Consider the following 26,597-nt stretch of genomic DNA (forward strand, 5'->3'; position numbering starts at 1 on the left):
TTTAGGCGACTGCCGGCGACTGTCAAAGTCGTAGCAGATCGCCAAAATTTTCTTTTACCCGATGACAAGGACCACGACAATGCCAAGTCAGGTCGATACAAGTTACTTTTTTTGTGAAACTAGCACCTGGCTAAGAGATTACACCGTCTTCGGAAACATCGTGAAATTCCCACGCTTATCAATGCTTCTCCGGCGTCCTAATTTTCGCTGAAATCACTGACAAGTCTGTAATTACTTGAGAGTTTTGAAATATAACATTTTGCCTGGGTTACTTGAAAACCAAGCTTCACGGTAACAAGGCATAAACTGGATTGACTTCCATGTTACTAATAGCAGTATTAAGAAATTTAATTTTAAACATGGTTAAATGGATTTTTGTGCGGAGTGTGGGCATTCTTAGAAAATGTACGGGAGATGCATATCTGGTTTCTGGGTTGCATATCTGGGTTGGGAGCCTACTTTAAAAGTAATCACTGATGGCCATAAACATTGCGAAATTCCCATGCTTACCTAACCGTCAAACTGTCGCCTCCAATCTACCTGTCAAATGTCCCGACGGAAAATAAATTGGTTAAACACAAGTATTTTATGGTATCTTCAAATGACTTTACTTAATTTAATATTACGTGCTTCTAAATGCATCTGCGACAACCTAGCAAACCTGGGGACAGCATGCGACAGCGGCCGCAATAAGCAACGATACCTGGCGACAAGCCAGATGTCGCCGAGAAATTTCTATCCGGAAAATTTCTCAGTGACGCGCAGAGATCCACTACGATTCTTTGAAGACTCCTCACGATCATGCCCGCGACACCCTGGCGAACTGTCGGCGACAGCCTAGTCGCCGGCAGTCGCCTTAAAATCGCCTAAGTGGGACAGGCCCTTTAATCTCTTCTGACTGCACTTAATCCACATCCTCCGTTCCTTGCATATACAAGTGTCTAGCTAAAAGCCTCTTTAGTGCTGCTATTGTATCTTCCTCCACTGCATTGTTCCTGGCATCCATCTTGTTCTGCACATCTCCTTTAAACTTTACGACTCTTACCTTAAAGCTATGCCCTCTGGTCTTTGACATTTCCATCATGGGTAAAGGTTCTTAGCTCTAGCCTTTGACATTTCCACTCATGGTAAGGAATGAGTAGTCTATGCTACTCATAATGTCCTGCACTCCTCTCACGTCTCGCCTCAATCACTGCCAGTGGTTTGGAGGGATATAATCAATTTGGGAAAGGGAAATAAATCTTAGCGTCAGCTGCTGATGGGCATTGATCACGTAGCATGGGAGAAGTAACGTGGATAGTCGAGGCATTGCATTGAGTTGTAAGAACATAACAAAGTGGGAGAGGAGTCCCTCAAGGCAATTGGACCCATTCAAAAGGACAATGGTTGAATTTCCGCATCAACATCATTCATCCTCCCTATCCTCACATCCCTCAATACCTTAAATATCCAGAAACCCACGGAGCTCAGATTGAATCCAATCAATAACTAAACCTCAGCAGCTCTCCAGGGTAGAGAATTTCCCAGATTCACATCCTTTTGGTGGAGGAATTTCTCCTCATTTCTATTTATATCCCTTAATTTGAGACCGTGACCCTTGGTTAAGGGGAAGCCTGCTCTTTGCAACTGCAATGACCTTGGGGTCATTGAGTACTTTCTATGTTTCAATGAAGTCAGCTTGCATTACTCCAGAGTGTTGCCCAGTGCCAACTAAACCTCCCCTCACATGACAAAACAATTATCCCAGAAATAAGTCATGATTCCCCACTGCATACCTTCTGTAGTAAGTCTCTATCTGTGAAGTAGAACAAAAATTACTTGTTTAATTCCTCTGCCATTTCCTTATTCCAAATTTGCCCATTTGACCATGTTATAGGAAAGATGTCAAGCTGGAAAGGGTGCAGAGAAGATTTACTCGGATGTTGCCAGGACACAAGGATCTGAGCTATAGGGTGAAGTTGAGCAGGCTAGGACTCAATACTTTGGAGCGCAGGAGGATGAGGGGTGATCTTATAGAGGTCTGCAAAATCAGCAGAGGAATAGGTTGGGTAAATGCACAGAGTCTCTTGCCCAGACTAAGGGAATCGGGAGCCAGAGGATATAGGTTTAAGGTGAGAGGGAGGAAATTTAATAGGAACCTGAGGGGTAACTTTTTTACGTAAAAGTGGTCAGAGGGGGAGGAGGTAGTTGAGACAGATACTATCGCAACATTTAAGAAAAATTTAGACAGCTACATGAATACATAGGTTTAGAGAGATATGGGTCAAATGCAGGCAGGTGGGAATAGTGTACATGGGATATGTTGATCGGTGTGGGCAAGTTGGGCTGAAGGGCCATTTCCACTCTGTATGACTATGACTATCTCTGTCTGTAAGGGAAATTCTCTGGCCATTTCCTCTACATCTACCTATAGAATCTTTTGCATTTGTTTTTATGTTGCTCATTAGTTTGCCCCATTTACTATTTTACTTCATTTTATCAACATCTTGTCATTATTTGTTTAGAGACACAGTGTGGAAGCAGAGCCTTCGGTCCATCGTGTCCATGGTGGCCATTGATCTGGGGTTCACACTAGTTCTATGTTATTCCACTTTCTCATCCACTCCCGACACATTAGGGGCAATTTATTGAATTTACTGAATTCTAAAACACTCCCAATGCTCCTGGAAATTTTATAAGCCATTCTCTTTGATTTAATACCATATCTTATCATATCATATCATATCATATATATACAGCCAGAAACAGGCCTTTTCGGCCCACCAAGTCCGTGCCGCCCAGCGATCCCCGCACATTAACACTATCCTACACCCACTAGGGACAATTTTTACATTTACCCAGCCAATTAACCTACATACCTGTACGTCTTTGGAGTGTGGGAGGAAACCGAAGATCTCGGAGAAAACCCACGCAGGTCACGGGGAGAACGTACAAACTCCTTACAGTGCAGCCCCCGTAGTCAGTATCTTATTTCTCGTGTAATCTGTAGTTGAAATATTTTTCCTGTCGTGTCTTTGTGTCGTAAAGAAATATTTGCTGGCTGCAAATCATGTATAATTTCTCCAACTGTGTGCTATTACCAGCCCCATTAAAGTAATTTGCCAATCCACCCCAGACAACTTGTCCCTCAGCCCACAATTTATTTCGAGTGAAAACCTTGGCTTTAAATCGAGCTATCAAATAAAAAAAATTCATATGATGATCACTCTTTCCTGGGGCCTCCTTGCAAAAGTAATTAACCTTGTGTCATTGCATGAGCCAGACATAAAATAGTCTGTGCCCTCGTTGTGACCCAACATTCTGATCCAGAAATGTGTCGCGTGTACAGTCCAGAAATTTACCCTCTATATTATAAGCACCATCTCAATCTGTTCAATCTATGTGTGGATTAAATTCCCTGTGATTACTATATAATCCCTTTTAGATTCACCTCTAATTTCCTTATTTATGCCTGGATTATAAGTACTTTTTGGAGGCCTATAAATATTTCCAAATTATTTTCTACTTTTTCCGCTTCTAAGCTTCACCCAAATTGACCCTAATTATAAACCACGATCTGCCAAGTCAGAATCCGTTCTAACTACTGGACTGAGGTCATTGTATTTTAACTGCTGTTTGCACTGCCAATTCTTCTAACCTGTGGATGCAATGCCTTAAAGTTTTGCATTTTACAATTTTCTGTCCCTGACCTTATTTGCTCTCTGCCTTTGTTTATGCTGCCAGTTTATTTTTTCTTACTCCCAATTCTAGTTTTGTTTCTCTCTCTACACGCTCAATGATTCAATGCTTCAATGCAATGCTTCAATGATACTATGTACACATTCAATGTCACACGTACCTACGTACAGTGAAATGCTTTGTTTTGCATACAACCTTGTAAAATCATATAGCAGACCTCACCTAGGCAGTACACATGAGTCATAGAAAACATAGAAAAATAGGTGCAGGAGTAGGTCATTTGGCCCTTCGAGCCAGCACCACATCATGTTTCTGACGCTGACAAAGTTCCATTCTTGAGATCCAATTCCTCTATCAAGCTATAAGCCCTCTTCAAAATCACTTGCAAACACATTGACTTGGATCAGACTTCAGGAACATACTCACCAAATACCATCTCCTGCCCACGCGAGGTATTAAGACTCGAGACCAATGCTACATGCCATCAAATCTGCATTACGTTAATCTGCACCAGAGAAAGCATTTTATTGGAATATATCATATCATGGTTTGGGAACAGCTCCATCGAAAACCACAAGCAATTAAAGAGAATTGTGGATGTGGTCCAGGCCATCACACAAACCAATCTCCCATCCATTGACTCAATTTATACCTCACACTGCCTCGGCAAGGTATAAAAGTGTGAAAATGCACACCTCCAGATTCAGGGACAATTTCTTCCCAGTTATTATCAGACAACTGAACCATCCCACCAAAAACTAGAGAGCAGTCTTGAACTACTATCTACCTCATTGAAGGACTATCATTGAGCAGAATTCACTGGCTTCATTTTGCACGAAACGGTTATTCACGTTATTTCCTTTATCATGTGTCTGTATACTGTGGATTGTCTTTCCACTGACTGGTTAGCACGCAACAAAGTTTTTTCACTGTACCTCGGTACACGTGACAATAAATTAACTCAACTAAGTTGGGTTGAGAGTGCAAAGACATAGTCTCGCCACCTCCCCTCGTCCCTCGCTTTCCCCATATCCTTGAAGGTGCTCTGGGGGGTTCGAAGGTCGTCCGCAGGAGTCACCCCAAGGCATGGAGGCTGTGGAGACAGAGGGACACTGAACCCATGTGTTGAGGTGTCGGCAGAGAGGGCCGCTGGAGGCCCTGCAGCAGCCAGAAGATATCACGCGGAATAGGTGCCACTGGAGGTCCCACAGAGGTCAGACGAGGGCGCAAATCATATGCAGCCTGCAGAGCGGAGAACACGAGCAGCATGAAGGCGGCTTGATCACCGAACCTGTCCTTGAGGCATCTCGTTTGGGGCCGGGGGATCTGTGGCTCCCCGGCCTGTAAATTCCTGCTTGTTTAACCCACTCCCACCACCCCCCCCACACACACACACACCACATTTCTTCCCTCCCAGCCTTGGGTAAACTTTACCTCTCTCACTCAGTTCTGGCTGATAATCAGCAATAATGGACCATCCCTCCACCATGGTTCGTTATTGTGAGGGTTTACTGTACGAGAACAAAAACACTAAAGTCCATGGTGCAACCTCAGACAGTCCATAGAACTTCAAATTTGCTGAGGTTTAATGCTGTGTGGTGTTCAAAAGCCTTACGGTTACTGGAAAGAAGCTATTTTTGAGTCTTGTGGTCATGGTTTTCAGGGTCCTGTACTTTCTTGTCAATGGTGGGTCCAAAATGAGATTGTGGCCAGTGTGTTGTGGGTCTTTGATGATATTTGGCTGCCATTTTGAGACAGCGCCTTGTATAGATCTCTTCGATGGTGGGGAGATCAGTTGCTGTGGTGGACCAGGCAGTGTCTACCCCTCTCTGTAATCCCCTTCATTCCTGGGCATTCATGTTGCTAAACCAGGCTGTGATGAAAGTTTGAGTCTCCTTATCAGTTTTTCCACTGAAGTTCTGCTGAATAGACTGAAGTTTGCATTTAAAAGAGTCCAGTTAGTCCAATGGTTTGCATCTATTTCAATGATTTTTTCACCAATTGCTTCACCAAAGTGACTGCAAACTCCCCAGGAAAGCTGTTTGCAGTTCCTTCTGCTGCTCACCAGAAGGTGCAATGCAGAAAGTTTTTTTCAAGGGACGGTAAAGGTGCAAGTCCTATTGAAGAAATTCCAGCCCATTGATTCAGAAAAAGATATCGCTAGATTGTACCTAACCACCAGAAGAAAGCAAGTAATTGAAATAAAAACACATTGCATTGCTGTACCATCTCACAATATCGGGTCGCGACCTGAAATTTCACCTATCAATTTCGTTATCTGACTATTTTCCATTCAGTTAATACACCAGTCACACTCTCTACAATCCGAAGTCAGTGATTTAAAGGCAAGACATGATAAGTAGAACACAGCTATGTTTGTCAACAATATGTTGTCTATTGCCACAACATTCTTCACCTTGTGGTCGGTTTCTCCTTCATCTACCTACAGAACTAGTTCCAGTGCATCCATTTTTGTAAACCACCATCCCACTCCCCTGCCCCTTTGACCACAGGATGTCCCAAAACACTTTACAGGGTAATGAAGATTTTCTGAAGCATAATCATCCTTGGGAAGTATGTTAGCCAATGTATACATGGCAAGATCCCACGGAGAACAAACTCTTAACACCCAGCTAGCATGCTTTAGTATTGCTGGTTCATAAGCCATTGGAGCAGAATTAGGCCTATCAAGTCTACCCCACCATTCAATCATAGCTGATCTATCCTTCCCTCTCAACCTCATTCTCCTGCCTTCTCCCCGTAACTTTTGATGTTCATACTAATCAAGAAACTGTCAATCTCCGTTTTAAAAATACCCAATGATTTGGCCTCCACAGCTGTCTGTGGCAATGAATTCCATAGATTCCTCCTCATCTCCTTTCTAAAGGTATGTCCCTTTATTCTGAAGCTGTGCCCTCTGGTCCTAGACTCCCCCATTAGTCAGAAACATCAGAGTCAGGAGATAAAACCTTGGCTTGAACATCAGTAGTGAAATCATGGTGTAAAGTTTTCTTTTGTGTTCTTCCTGAGAAGGAGTGAACAGGGCATTGGTCTAACAGTCTATCAAGAATTAGCATGTTAAAATGTAGCACTTCTTCACCATGGCATGGGAGGATCAGCTGTGTCTGTGTCCTGGAGTAAGTCCACAATTCTCTGATTCAGTGCAATGAGTGACCCTGCCAAGCCCTGGCTGACACCTCCCTCTGACACACCTCTGACATTTGTACCCGAAACTGAAATTATGTTTTGCATTCAAGTTTCACATCAGTTATTTTCCCCACATTTCTTCAAATGGAAACTTTTTTGAGGGTGCCTAATGTACTTTCTTTCCATTAGGACTTCCTTCATTAAACTTTATATTGGGAACTGAGCTTAAACAGTTCTGCTTCAATAATGTATAATAATCACCAGAGGAACAAGTTATGTTCTGCTATTTGTTAAAAACACATCCACACACCATTGAGCAATGATTAACCTGGTCATGTATTATATCCACTGCGACAATGATAGTTGTTTATTGTACTGTGTGCATACAAAACGCTTGTGTTATTTTAGTACAGGTCCACCACCGATTTTCCTGCAAGTGGTGGTTCAGCATCTTCTTTAATCCAGGCAAAATTACAAGAGTGCACTCGAAGTCCCCACAAAAATGTGGTCTGTTCCTTTAGTCGACTTCTCAGACCGATCAGCGGGTCGAATCTACCTCCTACAGCCAGGGCTCTGGAACACTGGCCGAGCCAGAGCTGGCAGATCCGTTCCCATATCCGACTTCTGAGGCCAAAATTGCAGGCCAGTTTCCTGGACCCTATGCAGCCTAGGTGGACCATTCTGGTACAGTTGGACTCCACTCGGAGGTCCTGACCTTTGTTGGTCAGGCAAAATGCTTAATCCAGAAAGGCTCTGGGACCAAGGGTGTGGGAATATCGGTGGTGGACCTGTAAAGCATCTTGTCGAGTAAGTGCACGATTGCTTTTTTAAAAGAAAACACCTTGGTTTATAATAGAAGCTTGACACCAAAAAGGCAGATCTTGAACAAAACACAAAATGAGGAGGAACTCAGTTGGTCAGGCAGCATCCGGGGAAGGAATAGACAGGTGGCGTTTCGGGACGGGACCATTCTTTACACTGTTAGGAGGGGGAGAGAAAGTTGGAAAAGAGAAATGAGGCCGGGCAAAACCTGGCAATTGGTAGGTGGACACAGGTGGGGGGGGGGGGGTGATAGACATATGGGTGGAGTAAGTGACAAAGGTTAGAGATGAAAAGGAAACAAAAGGGTGTCAGATATGGAGAGAAGGGGGGAGTGAGATGTACAGCAGGAAGGTGGAATGTGGTGGTAGGGATCGGAGGGTGGGGAAGGAGAGGGGATAAATGGAAAATCGAATAGATGTTGAATTCCCCCTCATCAGCCTGCAGAAATAGTTACATTACATCCAGTATTTTATAACCACCATCCCACTCCCCTGCCCTTTTGACCCCAGGATGTCCCAAAGCACTTTACAGGTAATGACAGATTTTCTGTCTCCCAAAAGCTCGTTCGTATGAATGGGGTGTTCGTACGTTGGCCATTCAAAGCCAGGGGAGGACCTGTATTATTTCCATGAGTTCAGTACCAGTTCACTCTCTCCACAATCAACCCCAATGAGTTCTGATTTCGTTTAGAGACTGAGGAATCAGTATCACTAGCACAACATTTGGAAAATGTTCAGCTCGCCCCACCTCCCTTATCCTGGCTGCGGATAATTCAAGCACCTAAGAAAATTCGAGCCTGTGAATTATCTAACAGGTTTAGCTCCATAAATGACAGGAAGCAGCTGACAGACATTGTTCTACTCAATTTGTGTAAAATTTATTTTTAAATAAAGCAGGTTTTTAAACAACATCCTCCCAGGAGACCTTGAACTGCTACAACTCTTTGATATTTGAACACAACTGGGTACTTCTTTTGTCTTCTGTACTTTCTTGTTAGAATGTCACGATTTGAGAGCACTGATCAAGACTTGAACTTGTGCCACCAGTAATCTAATAATACTAGGGAAAAATACTCTTTCATATTGAACAAGGTATTTATTTCTAATATTTATAGAACTATGCTGTGATGAACTCCTCCTCAATTGCTGTAAGTGTTGCTATTGAATATCAAATCAATGAAATATATCAAAGGAAGTGTAGGACCTGACAGAAGAATTCAATTGGATTTGTGCATGTAGCTCTCACTGGTCTCCAACACTTCATCTGAAAGGCACCATACAGTAAGCAGCCTTGGTGAGACCGCACCTGGAGTATTGTGTACAGTTTTGGTCTCCTAATCTGAGGAAAGACATTCTAGCCTTAGAGGGAGTACAGAGAAGGTTCACCAGATTGACCCCTGGGATGGCAGGACTTTCTTATGAAGAAAGACTGGAAAGACTAGGCTTATACTCGCTGGAATTTAGCAGACTGAGGGGGGATCTTATTGAAACATATAAAATTCTTAAGGGGTTGGAGAGGCTAGATGCGGGAAGATTGTTCCCGATGTTGGGGAAGTCCAGAACCAGGGGTCACAGCTTAAGGATAAGGGGGAAGTCTTTTAGGACCGAGATGAGAAAACATTTCTTTACATAGAGAGTGGTGAGTCTGTGGAATTCTCTGCCACAGAAGGTAGTTGAGGCCAGTTCATTGGCTATATTTAAGAGGGAGTTAGATGTGGCCCTTGTGGCTAAAGGGATCAGGGGGTATGGAGAGCTGGATGATCAGCCATGATCATATTGAATGACGGAGCAGGCTCGAAGGGCCGAATGGCCTACTCCTGCACCTATTTTCTATGTTTCTATGTAATATCACAGGAAATTGACGTGGTCTGATAACAAATGCTTCTCATAGAGCCATAGCGTCATACAGTAGAGTCTTACAGCTTGGAAACAGGTCCTTCGGCCCAACATGCCCACACTGGCTAATATGTCCCAACTACACTAGTCACACCTGCCTGCATTTGGCCCATATCCCTCTAAACCTGTCTTATCCATGTACCTTTGGAGTTTGGGAATGACTTATTTTCCATGTTGAGGAGTGGAAGATGCCAGTGTGTGAATTATTCTAATAAGTGATGGTCTTCACACACCGCCAACCACTGAGTGTTTACAAAGAGTTCATAAGTTCATAAGTCATAGGAGCAGAAGTAGGCCATTCAGCCCATCGAGTCTACACCACCATTCAATCATGGCTGATCTATCTTCCCCTCTCAATGCCATTCTACCTTCTCCCCATAACCATTGAAACCCTTATGAGGCAAGTATCTGTTAATCTCTGCTTTAAAAATACCCAATGACTCCACAGCCTTCTGTGGCAAAGAATTCCACAGATTCACCACCCTCTGACTAAAGAAATTCCTCCTCATCTTTCTAAAGGTACGTCCTTTTATTCCGCGGCTATGCCCTCTGGTTCTACAGTGGAAACATCCTCTCCACATCCACTCTGTCCAGTCCTTTCACTATTTGGTAAGTTTCAATGAAGCCCCCCTCATCATTCTAAACTCTGGCGAATACAGTTCCAAACGTTCATCATATGTTAATCCAATCATCCCTGGGATCATTCTCCTAAATCTCATCTGGATCATCTACAACGTCAACACATCCTTCCTTCAATAGGGGGCCCAAAACTTGTCACAGATTAGAGGTGCTGGTCCATAACCAGTGGTTCAGGATGATAGGATGTGTGCTGTGCACACATGTACACAGATGCACACCGATTTGCAGAGACATTGTAAGCACACAGATGCACCTTTTGAACTCAATGGTCCAATTCTGTTAAACTTACAAGTGTTGTAAATTCACCGGTCTCCTGACCAATATTGATTCTTCAATCAGCATCACTAAACCTGTGTTTCACAAATTGCCTTTCATGTCGAGGAAATAAAATGAAAAAGATGAGTCAATCAGTTTTGGTGATTTTGATTGCAGAATAAATATTGGTCAGCAGACCAGGGAAGTTACAAGGATATTTGTACGTTTTACAGAATTGTGCCACCAAGTACATTCTACATTAATAATAAGCTCCAAAACAGCTTCATTTATTGAAAAGTATCTGAATTTGTGAAAGATCTAATAAAGGTAAGACTTCCTTCCTGTGTATTTTTAAACAAGACACTTAGAAATGTGTGCAGACTATAAGATGTGGTGGCCTTGGTGGTTGTGTGGAGGTGGGCTGTCTGCATATGTGTATGTGGGCAGGGGAGGGGAAGGAGGTCCCCTGAGCACTTCTTTGCACGAGCTAATACTCACTTCTTGAAATCCGTTGGATGTTGTGGAGCAGATGATCCTTGATTCTTACTGGTGGATTTCCATCCTGAGTACCTAGATATTCAACATGGCACAGACAGAGCAACAAGTGAAAATGTGGACAGAGTGGATCACATGTCCAAAATGGAGACAAAATATTCCCTCCCATTCAAGTGAAACAGCATAAAACTATATTCTACGGTTTCCAACCCAAAACGTCACCTATTCTTTTTCCCCAGAGATACTGCCTGACCCACTATTATTATTATTATTATTATTATTATTATTATTATTATTAATATTATTATTATTATTATTATTATTATTAATATTATTATTATTATTATTATTATTATTATTATTATTATTATTATTATTATTATTATTATTATTATTATTATTATTATTATTATTATTATTATTATTATTATTATTATTATTATTATTATTATTATTATTATTATTATTATTATTATTATTATTATTATTATTATTATTATTATTATTATTGTTATTATTATTGTTATTATTGTTATTGTTATTATTGTTGTTGTTGTTGTTATTATTGTTGTAGTAGTAGTTCTCGTTGTTGTTGGTGTTGTTGTTATTATTGTTATTATTATTACTCTGGCATTTAGTGTCTTCGTTATAAACCAGCATCTGCAATTCCTTCCTACACATTAAAACTATATCATTTGGTCTCCAATCTGTGAATCCCTGAGCTAGAAGTCCAGTTCTGCACATTATTTAGATTTGCTCGCTTAGGTTATAAGTATAAATCTATGCCTTGTGTTTCATGTCAGAATTTATTTTTAATATTTTGAACAAACATTTAGAACTATTTTTGTGGTGTACATGATACACATCACACTGTAAAACAACTTGACCTATTCCAGCCCACAATTGTTAGAATTGCCTCGTGTGAGTGAGCAGAGAAATCGTGGAGATATGAATAAGGGGCAAACAGCCAGCTGGACTGTTCTCTCAAAGTTAAGCTCCCTTCAGATCATCAATATAATGGTCTCTGCATACAAGCACACATCAACAAGCCAATGAAGATGGAAGTGTAGAGGAGCATTTAAATGACCTGTATTCACAAGGCAGGCAGGTTATTGGATAGCTACAGGAAGAGAAGAGCAGGGATAAACATTCTGAAGAGAATGGGGAAAACAAATAAAGGTCTCTAGTGGAAAAATAAAGGTGCCACATGCTTGGTGCGAGACATTGAATCTCTGCAAGAATGCAGTGAGAGTTGACAGGCCTGTCTGAAGAAGTGTTCCAGGCTGAATCGTTACCCATCCTTTATCTCTAGAGATATCTATCTGGGAATTGATTACTCTTGATAACTCATGGCGATTGATAACATACCTGTTGAGCACTAACTGACTGACTGAGTTGAAGGGATGTTTTGAATACGGTTGTCTATTAATCAGAGGCAGACCAAGGTTCACCAGGTTGACATCAGGAAAGTTATGGCAGAAGTACACTTCCTTGCTTTGGATTGATTAAGGGACGATGGCTGAACCTTTGCATATCCGAAGAATGATTATATCTCATCAAAGAAGTTTTTTTTTAATGGAGGAAGCAAAGAAGAAAGGAACAAGTTGGAAATTGAGAGCCATCGCTGACACATCATTCCTCCACCTCTGTAACCTGTGTGCAAAAATGTTTCAAGCCCATATTGGTCTAATCAGCCATCTCCTTACATATTACACAATGGACAGCGTGTCATGGTCTTACTTGAGAATGAGTGATGATAGAAACATAGACATAGAAACATAGAAAATAGGTGCAGGAGTAGGCCATTCGGCCCTTCGAGCCTGCACCGCCATTCAATATGATCATGGCTGATCATCCAGCTCAGTAACCTGTACCTGCCTTCTCTCCATACCCCCTGATCCCTTTAGCAAAAAGGGCCACATCTAACTCCCTCTTAAATATAGCCAATCAACTGGCCTCAACTACCTTCTGTGGCAGAGAATTCCACAGACTCACCACTCTCTGTGTGAAGAAATGTTTTCTCATCTCGGTCCTAAAAGACTTCCCCCTTATCCTTAAACTGTGACCCCTGGTTCTGGACTTCCCCAACATCGGGAACAATCTTCCCGCATCTAGCCTGTCCAACCCCTTAAGAATTTTATATGTTTCTATAAGATCCCCCCTCAGTCTTCTAAATTCCAGCGAGTTTATGATCAACACCAACAATATCTCATCGCCAAAACATGCACAAAAATGTCTTGCTTTACACAGAGAGTGCGTGGTCCACACCAGTAAGTGAACTGGCTCTCATTCGACTCACGGAGGCCGCATTTCCCACTCCCGTTTAAGCTCAACTGCTTCATTGGAAAATGTTTTATTGCTGGGGATTAGACAGGATGAGATGGGGAATATACATTATGAGCTCAGAGAAGACATGGTGTGTTGCAAAATGGTACAGTGGTGGAGTTGCTGCCTTACTGTGCCAGAGTCTCGGGTTTGATCCTGATTACCGGTGCTGGCTGTGTGGAGTTTGAACGTTCTCCCTGTGACAGCATGGGTTTCTCTGGGTGCTCCGGCTTCCTCCCACATCCCAAAGACGTGCGGTTTTGTAGGTTAATTGGTTTCTGTAATTTGTCCCTAGTATGTGTAGTATAGAACTAGTGCATGAATGATCACTGGTTGGCTTGAAATCAGTTGGCCAAAGGGCCTGTTTCCATGCTGTATCTCTAACTAAATTGAACATGAGGTTGCAATCTTATATATTAATATATTGTTAAAGGCGTATCCCCATTGCTTAACACATAGCTTGTCTGGTCACTTAATATTCTGCCATTTGTATGTCCAGGGAGCAATCCCCCAACACTATAATAAAAGAGACAGATTTTGGGTAACTGGATTTTACCCTCAGAAGCTTCTAGACCATCCATATTACTTTGTCCCAGCAAAGGTGACAGAATGGTCAGTCATGGTGCACAGTGGTAGAGTTGCTGCCTTACAGCGAATGCAGCACTGGAGACCCGGGTTCAATCCCGACTACGGGTGCTGACTGTACAGAGTTTGTACGTTCTCCCCGTGATCTGCATGAGTTTTCTCCGAGATCTTCGATTTACTCCCACACTCCAAATTATCTTGGTAAACGTAAAAATTGTCCCTAGTGGGTGTAGGATGGTGTTAATGTGGGGGATTGTTGGTCGGCACGGACCCATTGGGCCAAAGGGCCTGTTTCCGCCCTGTATCTCTAAACTAAAATATTCAGAGGTGTCCTGGCAGGTACAGCGTACTCTCATTGTAAATATGTAATTCTGCAAATTCACCTGCCTACACCCAAAATGATGACACTAAGTAGCTCCTTACACCCATTTAAACTGTAGTTAACTGTTTATTATCTTTGTGTTAAAAAATTATAAAATCTCAATATACTTTGAGTTTGCAGATTCTACTGAAAGGGTCTCCAAGATAATGTCTGCTTCTCTTGATGAATAGTGAGTTTTATATCAACCCACCTCAGTCTCTGAATGGTTTGGTTCACAAGTCACAACATTCATGCTTTTGTGTAATGTCTAAATAAAAGTGAATTAAAGTGCACAGGAGTGTGAAAGGGTTGAATATCCAATAATCCAGAAATTTCACAGACCCAGTCCACATAAATTCTGGGGGGCAGGGTTATCAGAGTTTTGCTATAATGCTGAAACTAATTCCCATCTTGAAGTTATTCTCTGAATACTTTGCACTACAGGAACAGCAGCACGGTGATGTAGCGGTAGAGTTGCTGCCTTACAACGCTTACGGCGCCAGAGACCCCGGTTCGGTCCTGGCTACGGGTGTTTGTCTGTGCGGAGTTTGGACGTTCTCCCTGTGACCTGCCTGGGTTTTCTCTGAGAACTGCGGTTTCCTCTCACACTCTAAAGACGTACTTTTGTAGGTTGATTGGCTTGGTGCAAATGTAAAAATTGTCCCTAGTGTAGGATAGTGTTAATGTGCGAAGATCGCTGGTCAGTGCGGACTCGGTGGACCAAAGGGCCTATTTCCGCGCTGTATCTCTAAACTAAACTAAACTAAACTAGGTACAACATATCATCCACCAACATTTCCGTCACCTACAACAGGACCCCACCACTGGCCATATCTTCCCATCCCCTCCCCTCTCTGCGTTCCGCAGAGACCGTTCCCTCCGCAACTCCCTGGTCCACTCGTCCCTTCCTACCCAAACCACCCTAACCCCGGGCACTTTCCCTTGCAACCGCACGAGATGCAACACCTGTCCCTTCACCTCCCCCCTCAACTCCATCAAAGGACCCAAACAGTCTTTCCAGGTGAGACAGAGGTTCACCTGCACCTCCTCCAACCTCATCTATTGCATCCGCTGCTCTAGATGTCAACTTATTTATATCGGCGAAACCAAGCGCAGGCTCGGCGATCTCTTCGCTGAACACCTGCGCTTGGTCCGCATTAACGCAACTGATCTCCCGGTGGCCCAGCACTTTAACTCCCCCTCCCATTCCCAGTCTGACCTCTCTGTCATGGGCCTCCTCCAGTGCCATAGTGAGGCCCGCCGGAAATTGGAGGAGCAGCACCTCATATTTCGCCTGGGCAGTTTGCGGCCCGGTGGTATGAACGTCGACTTCTCCAACTTCAGATAGCTCCTCTGTCCCTCCCTTCCCCTCCTCCTTCCCAGATCTCCCTCTATCTTCCTGTCTCCACCTATATCCTTCCTTTGTCCCACCCCCGACATCAGTCTGAAGAAGGGTCTCGACCCGAAACGTCACCCATTCCTTCTCTCCCGAGATGCTGCCTGACCTGCTGAGTTACTCCAGCATTTTGTGAATAAATCAATTTGTACCAGCATCTGCAGTTATTTTCTTATACTACTAGGTACAACTGTCTACTGCCTCTCTCCTTTAACCTGCACACCAGCTGTGCTCTCCACAATCACAACACTTAATAACATTTGGGAGCCATTTCAATCCTCAGGTACTATCACAACGTTTAAGAAACATTTTGACAGGTAAATGGATGGGACAGGTTTAGAGGGCAATGGGCCAAATGCAGTCAAGTAGGCCTAGAATAGATGGGACATGTTGGTTGCAATGGGCAGATTGGGCTGAAGGGCCTGTTTCCACGATGTTTGACTCTATGGCCATGACTCTCTGCCATTTCTCATTTGGAATTCCTGCATCTTCCTTCATGAGAGCATTTGTGACTTTCTCCACTCTGTTAAGGAGCAACGACAAGCTTCCTTTCCCAAAACTACCCATGCCACGATGAGTTGAAGAATTTCCTCTGTTATCCTACGTCCTATTAACGGACCTATGCATCATTTTAGACAGGCCTTCAGCCCCACAAGCACTCATCAATTCTCCTGATTCTCCTGCAACCCAAGTACATTAGGGGAAATTTATAGCAGTCAATTCATGTACTAACCAGCACAACTTTTGAATGTGGGAGGAAAATTGAGCACCAGAGGTAAACCCACATGGTCACATATGTTAACCCCATTTAACCAGCACAGGATTGCACTCAAATTTCTGGAGGGGGTCTTCCACTGTGAAATGTTATTTTTCAGGTCAACCTTTGGTATTCTTAGAATCTTTGTTGCTGTGGTTTCTGCCACACCCTCGCACCATCCATTGAATCCTTTCTGAATGACAATTCTAACTGGTGTCTTGTGGAGCTGTGAAATCAGCAGATGCTGCTGCTGCACTTAAACCACGGTCGACTATTTTATGATCCATCCTTATTGCACTTCCCTATGGAGTTCCTTCTGCAGATTGTCATGATTTCACAACAGAGGTAATGTGGTGCGTGAGGATTTTTCGCATCTAATTGTGTGATAATGTGCTTGCTTTCAGTGAAACCGCATAAATTTTGGCATAATGTTAAAAAAAATGAAATCACACCATTTTATGTGTGCGTTGTAACAGCAAGGCACATGGTTTATAAGGCAAGAAAATATTAAGAGTGGCTTTGTTAAATATTCATAACTGCTAAGTGAGAATGCACACAAACATTTCCTTTACTTTTTTTTAATGTTATTAGTGAAATGGAGATTCAAGGCCCAGGTATTTTGGTGGGTTTTCAAAGCCACACAGAGTTACTGAATCTCCCTACACAGAATGGTGTTCTTTGGACCAGTGTTTAGAGACACATTTGGAATTGGCACTTCTTCCCATTGAGTCCACCCCAAACATCGATCACCTATAGGCCAATTAACCTTCAAACCCCTACATCAATGGGATCGAGTAAAACTGTTGAAAGAGGGAACAAGATGCAGATTTACACATGGACTTTCCAACACACTCAGCCACAGTGTGCTGACCACCAACAGAAGGCCTCAAATCTTGTGTCAAACCATAAAATAAGTCTAAGTAAAATTTAATTCAAAGGATCACTTTAATTGCATATAAGATTTCAGACTTTAGTCATATGTCCCGAAACAGAACAATGAAATTCTTCCTTGCAGCAGCACAACAGATATATAAACATAGTAATCTGTAAACATCATAAAAACCTAAAAAAAGTTCAGATACATATAAAACAAACATGTCTAAAGTAAAGATTTATATACAAATAGCTATAAAATTAATATTCTTTGACTAAACTTCAAATAGTAGATCTAATCTGGTGAAAGACAAAAATCAGACAGACTATTTCTTTCAATCGTGAGAATTTCCTCTCTCAACAATAGCTTGCATTTTGATAACATCTGTAAAAACATCCCGGTAAAATTCACAGAAGATCAATCTGAGAGAACAATATTGACAATGAGTCCAGGAAAGAACATTTAGACTTTATTAAATAGGTAAGCTTTAAAAAGAAATGATGATCCAGGATTGTTTCCACAGAGGCTGAGTCCCCCTCTAATTCAAGACCCAAGTGTTTCAAACTTGGCAATGAATTTTGGCACAACGTTTGATCCAAAGATATATCACAATGAAAGGCAATCAATCCTTTAGAGGTCATCCGGTGTAAATCCAACCACAAGCCCAATGATGGTGCCAACTGTGGTACCCCTCCAGCTACACCAGGTTATGTCAGCTAAAGGATACCAGCTCTGTTGGAAAGAAGCATCAAGACCCAAGTCAAGAGTGTTTTATTGTCATATGTCCCAAATGGGAACAATTAAATTCCTACTTGCAGCACCACAACAGATATTTAAACGTGGTACTCTGCGAACACCATAAAAACCAACAAAACAATGAAGTTCAGTACATATTACAAAAAAATTATATCATTCTTCTCCACTTGATTTTGTGGAAACATTGAAATTTCAAAGAAGTACAGAGAATTAGTGTCCTTGTTGTTAATTAATGTAATTGTTAAGCTTGCCTTGAGAATCAACTTTCTTTAAGACATTGATAGAATTGGATATAAATATAATAGATGGCCTCTGCATTTACCATGATTTTCGAAGATAAATTTTTACACAAAAGTCAAAAATGTTCTACTGTTAATAAAGTATCTGATCTTTTACCTTTTTCTATATTTCCAGATCAAGAGACTACAGCATTTTTTTTAAATTCATATTGAAGAGAATTTTGATTGTTTAATATACCTATCCACAGGAAAACAGTGACATACAAATTAAGTCGATTCTGAACTAAAATGTGAATTTGTACTGTTGGAAAAATGTTTTTTTTATTGGGTCAGGCAAAGTAGGTGCTTTCAAGCTTGAAACAAGATCAACTCAAACCAAATAGGTGTGACTCAATCTCACCTTAAAATAGCATGCACATTCCATTTTTGTAAACAAGCTCTGAATAAAAACAAACTCACAAACCCTTTTTTCAAACTGACTGCCTAAATGCTGATTTCTCCCAATATATGTGCAAATGATTTTGTTTTTGAGGCACGCTTTGTTGTTTGAAATCACCCACAGTTTTCGCCACATGGCTATTTTTAATTCAACTTAACAAGTTCTGGTATTAAATTGCCTTGATGTGCCGGCCCCCTCCCACTCAGACTCACACATACTCAACTGCAGGAAACAGTAGACGTGTGGTTCGTGGCTAATAACTTTACCTTTTCCGCTTAAAGCAGACACATTGGCAGGATCCCACAGAAATATTAAAAGTATAAGTACAGCAGGTATGTCAAATCTTTCTGGATCAATTATACTTCAAAAAATATTGACAACAATTAAACTAAACAAAGTAAAAAGCAGCATACTTCCAAAGCTAGTTAATTCTGCTTGTTGATATTCAGCTATCTGCGCAAAACAGTATTTTTCAGTACAGTGCTTTTTTTTCCAATATTATTTTAACAATTTATTGATTTAATCAAATTTCACTTGGAGTTAAATGTTATTACAAAGATGAAATGAACATTCATAAAATATATAATAGCTTCTGAATGCTGCTACATTGGTCAATTTATTTAATATTGTATCATAGATTAATTTCCTTCTGCAACATCTGTGACAATGGAATTATTGGCATTCATTCTAAGTGGGTCAGTTCACAAAGGACATTCTTGTGAAAAGTTAGGCACAAAATCATAAGCTGTCAGCAGTCTGCTTCTCAATTAACTTTTATCCCATAAAAGAAGCTTCGGTAAACGTTTAGGTTGGGCTGAAGCAGATCACGATAAATTGCTTATGCTTAACTGTAGAGTTGTAACTCTAAAGCAGACAAATTGTTTACTCTTTAGCTTACTTTTATTGTGCATTTATCATTGTGGAACATAAAAGAATGGCAAACCAGATTATATATTGATGGCTATGCAATAATTATTGTTAAAGAGATACATTATTGCAAGTTATACTGGTGTATAATTTGCTTCAATTGAGCAATAATGCCCAATGAAAATAAATATTTTCAAAAGATTAATCAGTCATATCAATTAAAAACAAATTCATGATGTTATGTTGGAGATTCCTGCTGAACAATGAATAATTTGCCCATCTGAATCCTGACCTTCAAAATAGCTGACATCTGCTTCCTAAATGCAGCAGCAGTAAAATCCACACAATATCAGACTTGTTTCTGCATTTAATGTATACTTTGCAATTGCTTTTATGTCAATAGCTGGCTCCAAAAGTATCATTAACTCAAACATATTTGCTGGAGGCCCTTCAAGCAGAGAAATGTACACACAAACATTTTCATTATACTCCCTCCATTTACAGTTCAAGGAGAACCACAAATCATCTTTTAGCACTCAACACTTATCACCTCACATGAAAGCAACTGCAAACTGACTGGCATAATAATGTTTCTATTTCTGAAATTAATGTTACGCTGTCTTTACACATTAATAATTGAGCAATTTGCTTACATTTAATATTGAAGATTATTTTTGTCAAATGGCAAATGCTACTGCATAAACAAACCAGAAAAATATCAATGAAGGAATCCACTTCACGGATAGAACAACTCTCAAACCTAAAGTCCTCTTAGCTTTTTTGCTGATTAAATAATCATTGCCTTCCTTAAGTTTGCAATTCTTTGTTCAAAGCCTCTGTGTTTCTCAAATACACCATGTGGTACAATAAAAACATTCAGCAGACAGTTATTTTTATGTTCCATGTTGAGAGCTGTCAGAGTGAAGGAAGTGTGAGGAGAAACTCTAGATGATTTGATTGGCATAGATCCTCCTGTAGATACCAAATTATGTGAAGGGACTTCAATTCTGTACAGTGTGTCTCGGAGAAAAAACACAATCCTGAACAATACCAACATATTTCTTTTAGCCACTGCAATGATTAACCTGCTATATATTAATTGTTTCAAAAACAAAATAAAAATCAATTTGCCAAAGATAATTTGTTAAATTCATGGAGTAGATTTTGGAGCTGTTGATGATGATGGAAATTTTGATGGAATTATTTTTCAGGTGACTGAATATAAACAGGAAACGAGATCCTGACATAGAAGGACCGAAATAAATCCCCATTGCTCATTATGTTCATTCTCAGTATTGTAATTCATTAATTAATGTCAAAACCTTTAGCAGAGACATTTTTCTATATTTCACATTAGCCTAATGTTTGCATTTAACAACGTTGAACACATTTGATATCGATATCAGGGCTTGAGCAAGCAGAGATTAATTTGGTTTAGCACCTTGAACTGAAGATCTGGAATGTTAAAATGTTGGAGGTTGAGGAAAGATCTGGTGGAAGTATATACAATTATAAGATGCATAGGTAGAAAAGACAGTCAGAATCTTTTTCCCGGGTGGAAATGTCAAAGACTAGTGGGCATAGCTTTAAGGTGAGTGGGACAAAATTTAAACATATGCAGAGCAGGTTTTATGCACAGAGGCTGTTGAGGGCCTGGAATGTGCTGTGGGGAGATGATGGAGGTGATACGATCATGGCGTTTAAGAGACTACTGGATGGGCATATGTTTATGCAGGGAAATGGATCATGTGCAGACAGAGAAGAGCAGTTTATCTTGGCATTATGTTTGGCACGGACATTGTGGACCAAAGTACCTTCTCCTGTGCTGTACTGTTCTATCTTCTATTGGGTCATGGCATTTTTTTTAAACAGAAAACAATTTAATTCATTATAATTTTTAGTTTTCCTTTGTGTTAAGTATTATGAGGTTATAGACAAAGAAAAACTATCATCTAGAACAACAGTTTTGTTGACAACCTCAGTGTTACATCTGTCCAGGTATTGGATATTTTCCCCTACAGAATTCACAAATCAACATCAAAAAATTTGGGACACAAAATAAAATGTTCTCCTATGATATTCATGTGAAAAAAAGTGATGCATTATTTTTTCATGTCACTCTTCTCAACATGTGCACAGGTGTCTTAGCTTCACGTAATGGAAAAACATGTTACAGAGCATTTTCTTGTAAAGCAACCACTTCCTAATGCAGGGGTTACCTGCATTTAAAAGCAAATCAATGAGAAGGAAGGGGAGTGGATGAGAAAGTGGGTTAACATAGAATTAAGTGAGGAGAGACTTGATAGAAGTATATAAAATATTGAGAGGCATAGATAGGGTAGAGATTCAGAATATTTTACCCAGGTGGAAATGTCCAACACGATAGTGGGTTTTCTCCGAGATCTTCGGTTTCCTCCCACACTCCAAAGACGTACAGGTATGTAGGTTAATTGGCTGGGTAAATGTAAAAATTGTCCCTAGTGGGTGTAGGATAGTGTTAATGTACGGGGATCACTGGGCGGCACGGACTTGGAGGGCCGAAAAGGCCTGTTTCCGGCTGTAGATATATGATATGATATGATAAGATGAGAGGGGAAAAGCTTAATGGAGATGTGCAGGAAGGTTTTTTGCATTGAGTGTGGTGAAGCTCTGGAACGCATTGCCGGGGTGGTGGTGGAGGCAGATACTATTAATAGTAGCATTTAAGAGGCTTTTGTATAGGCACATGGATGTGCAGGGAATAGAGGGATACGGATTGTGTACAAGCAGATGAGATCAGTATAACTAGGCGTCATGTTCGGCACAAACATTGTGGGCTGAAGGGCTTCTTTCCTGTGCTGTACTGTTTAATTTCTATGCAAACAGGTGATCGATGGTCAGTGTGGACGGTGGGCTGAAGGACCTGTTTCCACGCTGTAACTTTCAATGAATCAATCCATTCATTCTCCCCCTCAGACCATATGCGCATACAGTCCTACATTCAGCCTTCACCTGCTTTGCACATCGGATCACAGGGTCTCCCCCTGCACAACTATATGGCTGCAATCAGAGTGGTTCTGACAGCTCACAACTTCCAAACTCCAGCTAATAATATTTTGCGAATAAGATTCACAAATACTCGGCAACCATTGAAAAGTAAAAGAATGTAGAATTCTTAAAAATGGGTATGGAATGAGCTGCCAGATGAGGTAGTTTAGGTATGTACTATAGCATTCAAGAATTTTGTGCATTCACCCTATCTATCCCCCTCGTGATTTTGTACACCTCTATAGTATCACCCTTCAGCTTCCTGTGCTGCAAGGAATATTGTTCTAACCTGCCCAACCTCTCCCTATAGCTCAGGCCCTCACAATATCCTCATAAATCTTCTCCACATTCTTTCAAACTTAGCATGTACATAAAGCATAGCTGGAGCTTTTTGAGCCTGGAAGTGATATCGTCGATTATTATCAGTGCAGTTGGAAACAACAAACGATATATGTCCTGAAAACATATCTAAAAAACAAAGAACATCTAAGAAGAGAGGGGGTGTGGGGGGAAGGGGGGGGGGTGGTGGGGGAAGAGAGAGTGGGGATGGGGAGGAAGGAGGACAGTGGAGGTCAGGGGAGTGTGGGGGTGGGGAAGAGGGAAGAGTGGGGTGAGAGAGTGGGGGTGGGGGGGAAGGGGGAGGGGGGTGGGGGGGAAGGGGGACAGTGAGAGTGGGGAGGAAGGGGTGGGGGAGGAGGGGGAGGGTGGGGGAGGAGAGAGTGGGGGTGGGGATGGGGGTGGGGGAAGAGTGGGGCTGGAGAAGAGGGCAGGGTGGGGTGGGGAGGAGGGAATATTGGGGGAAAGATGGGGTGGGGAGGAGGGAAGATTGGGGTGTGGTGGAGAGTGGGGTGTGGGCAGGAAGAGTTGGGGAGGGGGGAATAAGGGTGGGAGGGGGGAACGGGGGTGGAGGCCGGGCTGGGGGGAGTGGGGGTGGGGGTGGGGGTGGGGGCAGGGGAGGGGCAAGTGGGGGTGCGTAGGGGGTATGGAGTTGGTCAGTGAGGGGAGGAGGGGGGGGGATAAGGGAGATTGAGTGGGGGGTGGAGGGTGCTACACCATTACAGGAGAGGCTTTGGGTCCAGTGTTCCTCAGTCACACACTCTCCCCTTCCCTGTCCCCCTCTATGAGGAATGGGCTTGGTCTAGTTTTCTATAAAACTCTGAGGCGGGACATAAATATATAATTCTATTCCGTGATACTTAATAGCCTGCAACTGGAATATATAAAGTAGTATTCAGCATCTGGATTTTTTTTTTAACAAATAAACTATTTCTGAAGAAATAAACTGCTCTGCAATTAAATGGACAAAAGCAACCTTCTGATCTCTGAAAGAACACATTGATGGGCCAAAATGGCCTCTTATAAGAAAATATGGAAGTGTGGATCTCAGAAGAAGGGTCAAGCAAAATTGCAAATTGATAATATTTTCCCTTTCTGATTCTGTATAACAAGTAGAAATAATGTTGAAACACAAAACGTTGGAGTAACTCAGCGGGACAGGCAGCATCTCTGGAGAGAAAAAAATGGGTGACGTTTCGGGTCGAGAATTGTCTTCAATTTTCAAGATGCTGCTTCCCGTTATTCCTGAATAAAGAGAAAATCATGAGCTTGGAAGCAGGGCAGCAGCTCCACTCTTAAATATTGTTGCAGAGAATGTGAAGAACATTGGGCAACAAAGGAAAGTTGCCTTTTTGAGATTGCACTGCATCTGTCCTATTGAAGAAAACGTGCCTCAATTGAGAGCGTTATTGGCCGCTCTGTACCTTATTAAAGCCATGCAGCAGTGAGAAACGATACTGGTTGGACAACAATTGAAGCACTGGGAGCAATCTCGGGCAGCTCAGAATAGGAAGAGTGGACAGACCTGGCCTCCATAAAATCAAATATTTATCAGAATGACACTTGACTCTGAGCTCAACTTCAGATGTGGGAAAAAAATTGCTGCTCGCCTCAGAATTATGAACATTAAGGATGATATGACCAGAGTTGGAAATATTTAGCAGAACTGAGAGGTTAGATAGAGAAACAGTATATCTGTCCAGGGCAAAAGAGGATAGATTACCAATTAGAAAATCATCTGATAAACTTTTGTTCGTCAAATGGCAAAAAAAATGCTTGGTCAATTGTTCACTTCATGTCTGAGAGAATTTTGTTTATCAAGAGTATCAGGGGATAAGGGGAAATTAATGAAATTATTTGATAGATCATCCATGATTTGTTGAATTAGGGCAGCACAACAAAGGTGCAGCTGGTTGAACTACTGGCTCACAGCGAGCGCCAGAGACTTGGGATCAACCCTGACCTCAGGTGTTGTCTGTGTGAAGTTTTCATGTCCACCCTGTGGTTTTCTCTATGAGTTTTGTCCAGGTCCTCTGGATTTCTCCTACATCCCAAAGACATGTGGGTTTCTAAGCTAATTGACCTCTGTAAAATTCCCCCTAGTCTGTGAAAATTAGATGACAGAACTAGTGTGGGGTCAGTGGGCTGTTTCCATGCTGTATCTTTCAATCTTTCTTGAGAGACTAATTTGCCTTTTCCTTGCAGTCTGAAGGTCTCGACCTGAAACGTCACCCATTCCGTCTCTCCAGAGATGCTGCCTGTCCCGCTGAGTTACTCCAGCATTTTGTGTCTACCTTGCCTTTTCCTTTCCTCTGCCCCTTGTGTGTCTGCATAAGATGTTTAATTATCATGGTGATCAGCCCAAATCTTTAATATTTTTATCATTTTCAAAATAAACTATAATAAAGCAATATTCACATCTGAGGATCTTCCTGTTTACAAAAGTAATTTGAGCTAGTGCAAAGCAGCACCACTGTGTCGTCTCAAACACTGTGCCACTCAATACACTAACAGCGATTATCAGAGTCACATAAACAAGATGATGGTCAGAGTTAAACCCGAGTGGTCTCAAACTTCTTCAAGGTGAACGTTTAAAGCAAAAAATAAATCTGCGTGCAAGCAGAGCAAAGAAGTGGCCAATAGTGTCAGGACATTTCATTTCAGTCTGGCTCCCTGCGAAGAGAACATTCGTGGATGATGAACATTAAAATGGAAGCATATTTAGCGTCACAGTCAATGAAGAAAATTGCACTTATTTTAAAGAGAAAATAATTTTAGCACTTGCCTCTTTCAAAATCTGTAACACAAATACAGCTGGGGGTTTGGTTCCATCTTGCAGCTCGCATTACTTGTTGAACATTGGGATGATCATCATCGATTAAAACCATGAGCAGGCTACTCCCAGCTGCAAAAGCAAAACAAGACCATCTGTGATTCTTTTGTTCCATAAAAGCTGTTGAATAAAAGCTGCTGCTTTTATTCAAAGACTAAGTGGGGAAGTGCTGAATCTCCTTGGCAGTGCAGGAATTTGTTTTGAACATGTTGTGATTGAGAATGCACTCGACAATGGTCAGGTTCGAATCAATACATTAGAGCTTTTGATGAACAGCTGGCTACTTCCACAGGTCAATGCTATAATGTGGCTTGTACTCATTTTGTCACCTGTGTTATTGTTCTTTTTTTTAATCTCACCTCCCCGTTGTGTTCAGGAGATCCACATTTATATTGAAAAAGAAAATGTCACTTTTTAAAGTCTGTTCCCCATGGTGTCCCCGTGGTGTCATTTTACTCGATTAATTTTCATCCATTTTCATCCATTTTGTCTTCTTGTTTTTGCACACGTCAGATTCAGGCAGTCAAAAGTTTTGTTAAAGTGACACAGGATAATCAAATTGTAGATGCAGTCACTGTGAGAAATAGCTGACTTACTTTGTAGTGTTTTGTTTTAGTTAATTATCCTTTGCGATAAGAAAATGTCATTTTGAAGGGAAATCCATTCCTTGCATTTGCACGTGCATATCTAAAAGCATTTTAAACTCAGTGTCTTTTTTTTTTTTGCAACCCCACCCGTGGACATTTCAGCCACTCACCACTCTGTGTAAAAAACTTTCCCCACAAATCCCCTGTAAACTTTCCCTATTTTACCTAAAAGCTAATGCCCTCTGGTTTTTGGCATTTCCACTTTGGGAAATTTTCCAGTTTGA

General features: G+C 41.4%; 1 long non-coding RNA gene across 2 annotated transcripts in view; it reads right to left on the bottom strand.

The window, feature by feature from the left end:
* LOC144594600 (uncharacterized) overlaps positions 1–26,217 on the bottom strand; it is a 205,855-nt gene extending 179,638 nt beyond the window's left edge. Inside the window, exons 1-4 of one of the 2 annotated variants that reach the window (XR_013547411.1) lie at positions 26,086–26,217; positions 25,679–25,798; positions 10,935–11,006; positions 7,734–7,803 (exon numbers count right to left, since the gene is read on the bottom strand). This is a non-coding gene — a long non-coding RNA (uncharacterized LOC144594600). Of the gene's footprint in view, positions 1–7,733; positions 7,804–10,934; positions 11,007–25,678; positions 25,799–26,085 lie in introns of those variants that run through there. The other variant, XR_013547409.1, reaches the window with a different exon arrangement.
* Between the last annotated feature and the right edge of the window lie 380 nt (positions 26,218–26,597).

The sequence above is a fragment of the Rhinoraja longicauda genome, chromosome 1 (genome assembly GCF_053455715.1).
Source record: "Rhinoraja longicauda isolate Sanriku21f chromosome 1, sRhiLon1.1, whole genome shotgun sequence".
NCBI classification, from domain to species: Eukaryota; Metazoa; Chordata; class Chondrichthyes; order Rajiformes; family Arhynchobatidae; genus Rhinoraja; species Rhinoraja longicauda.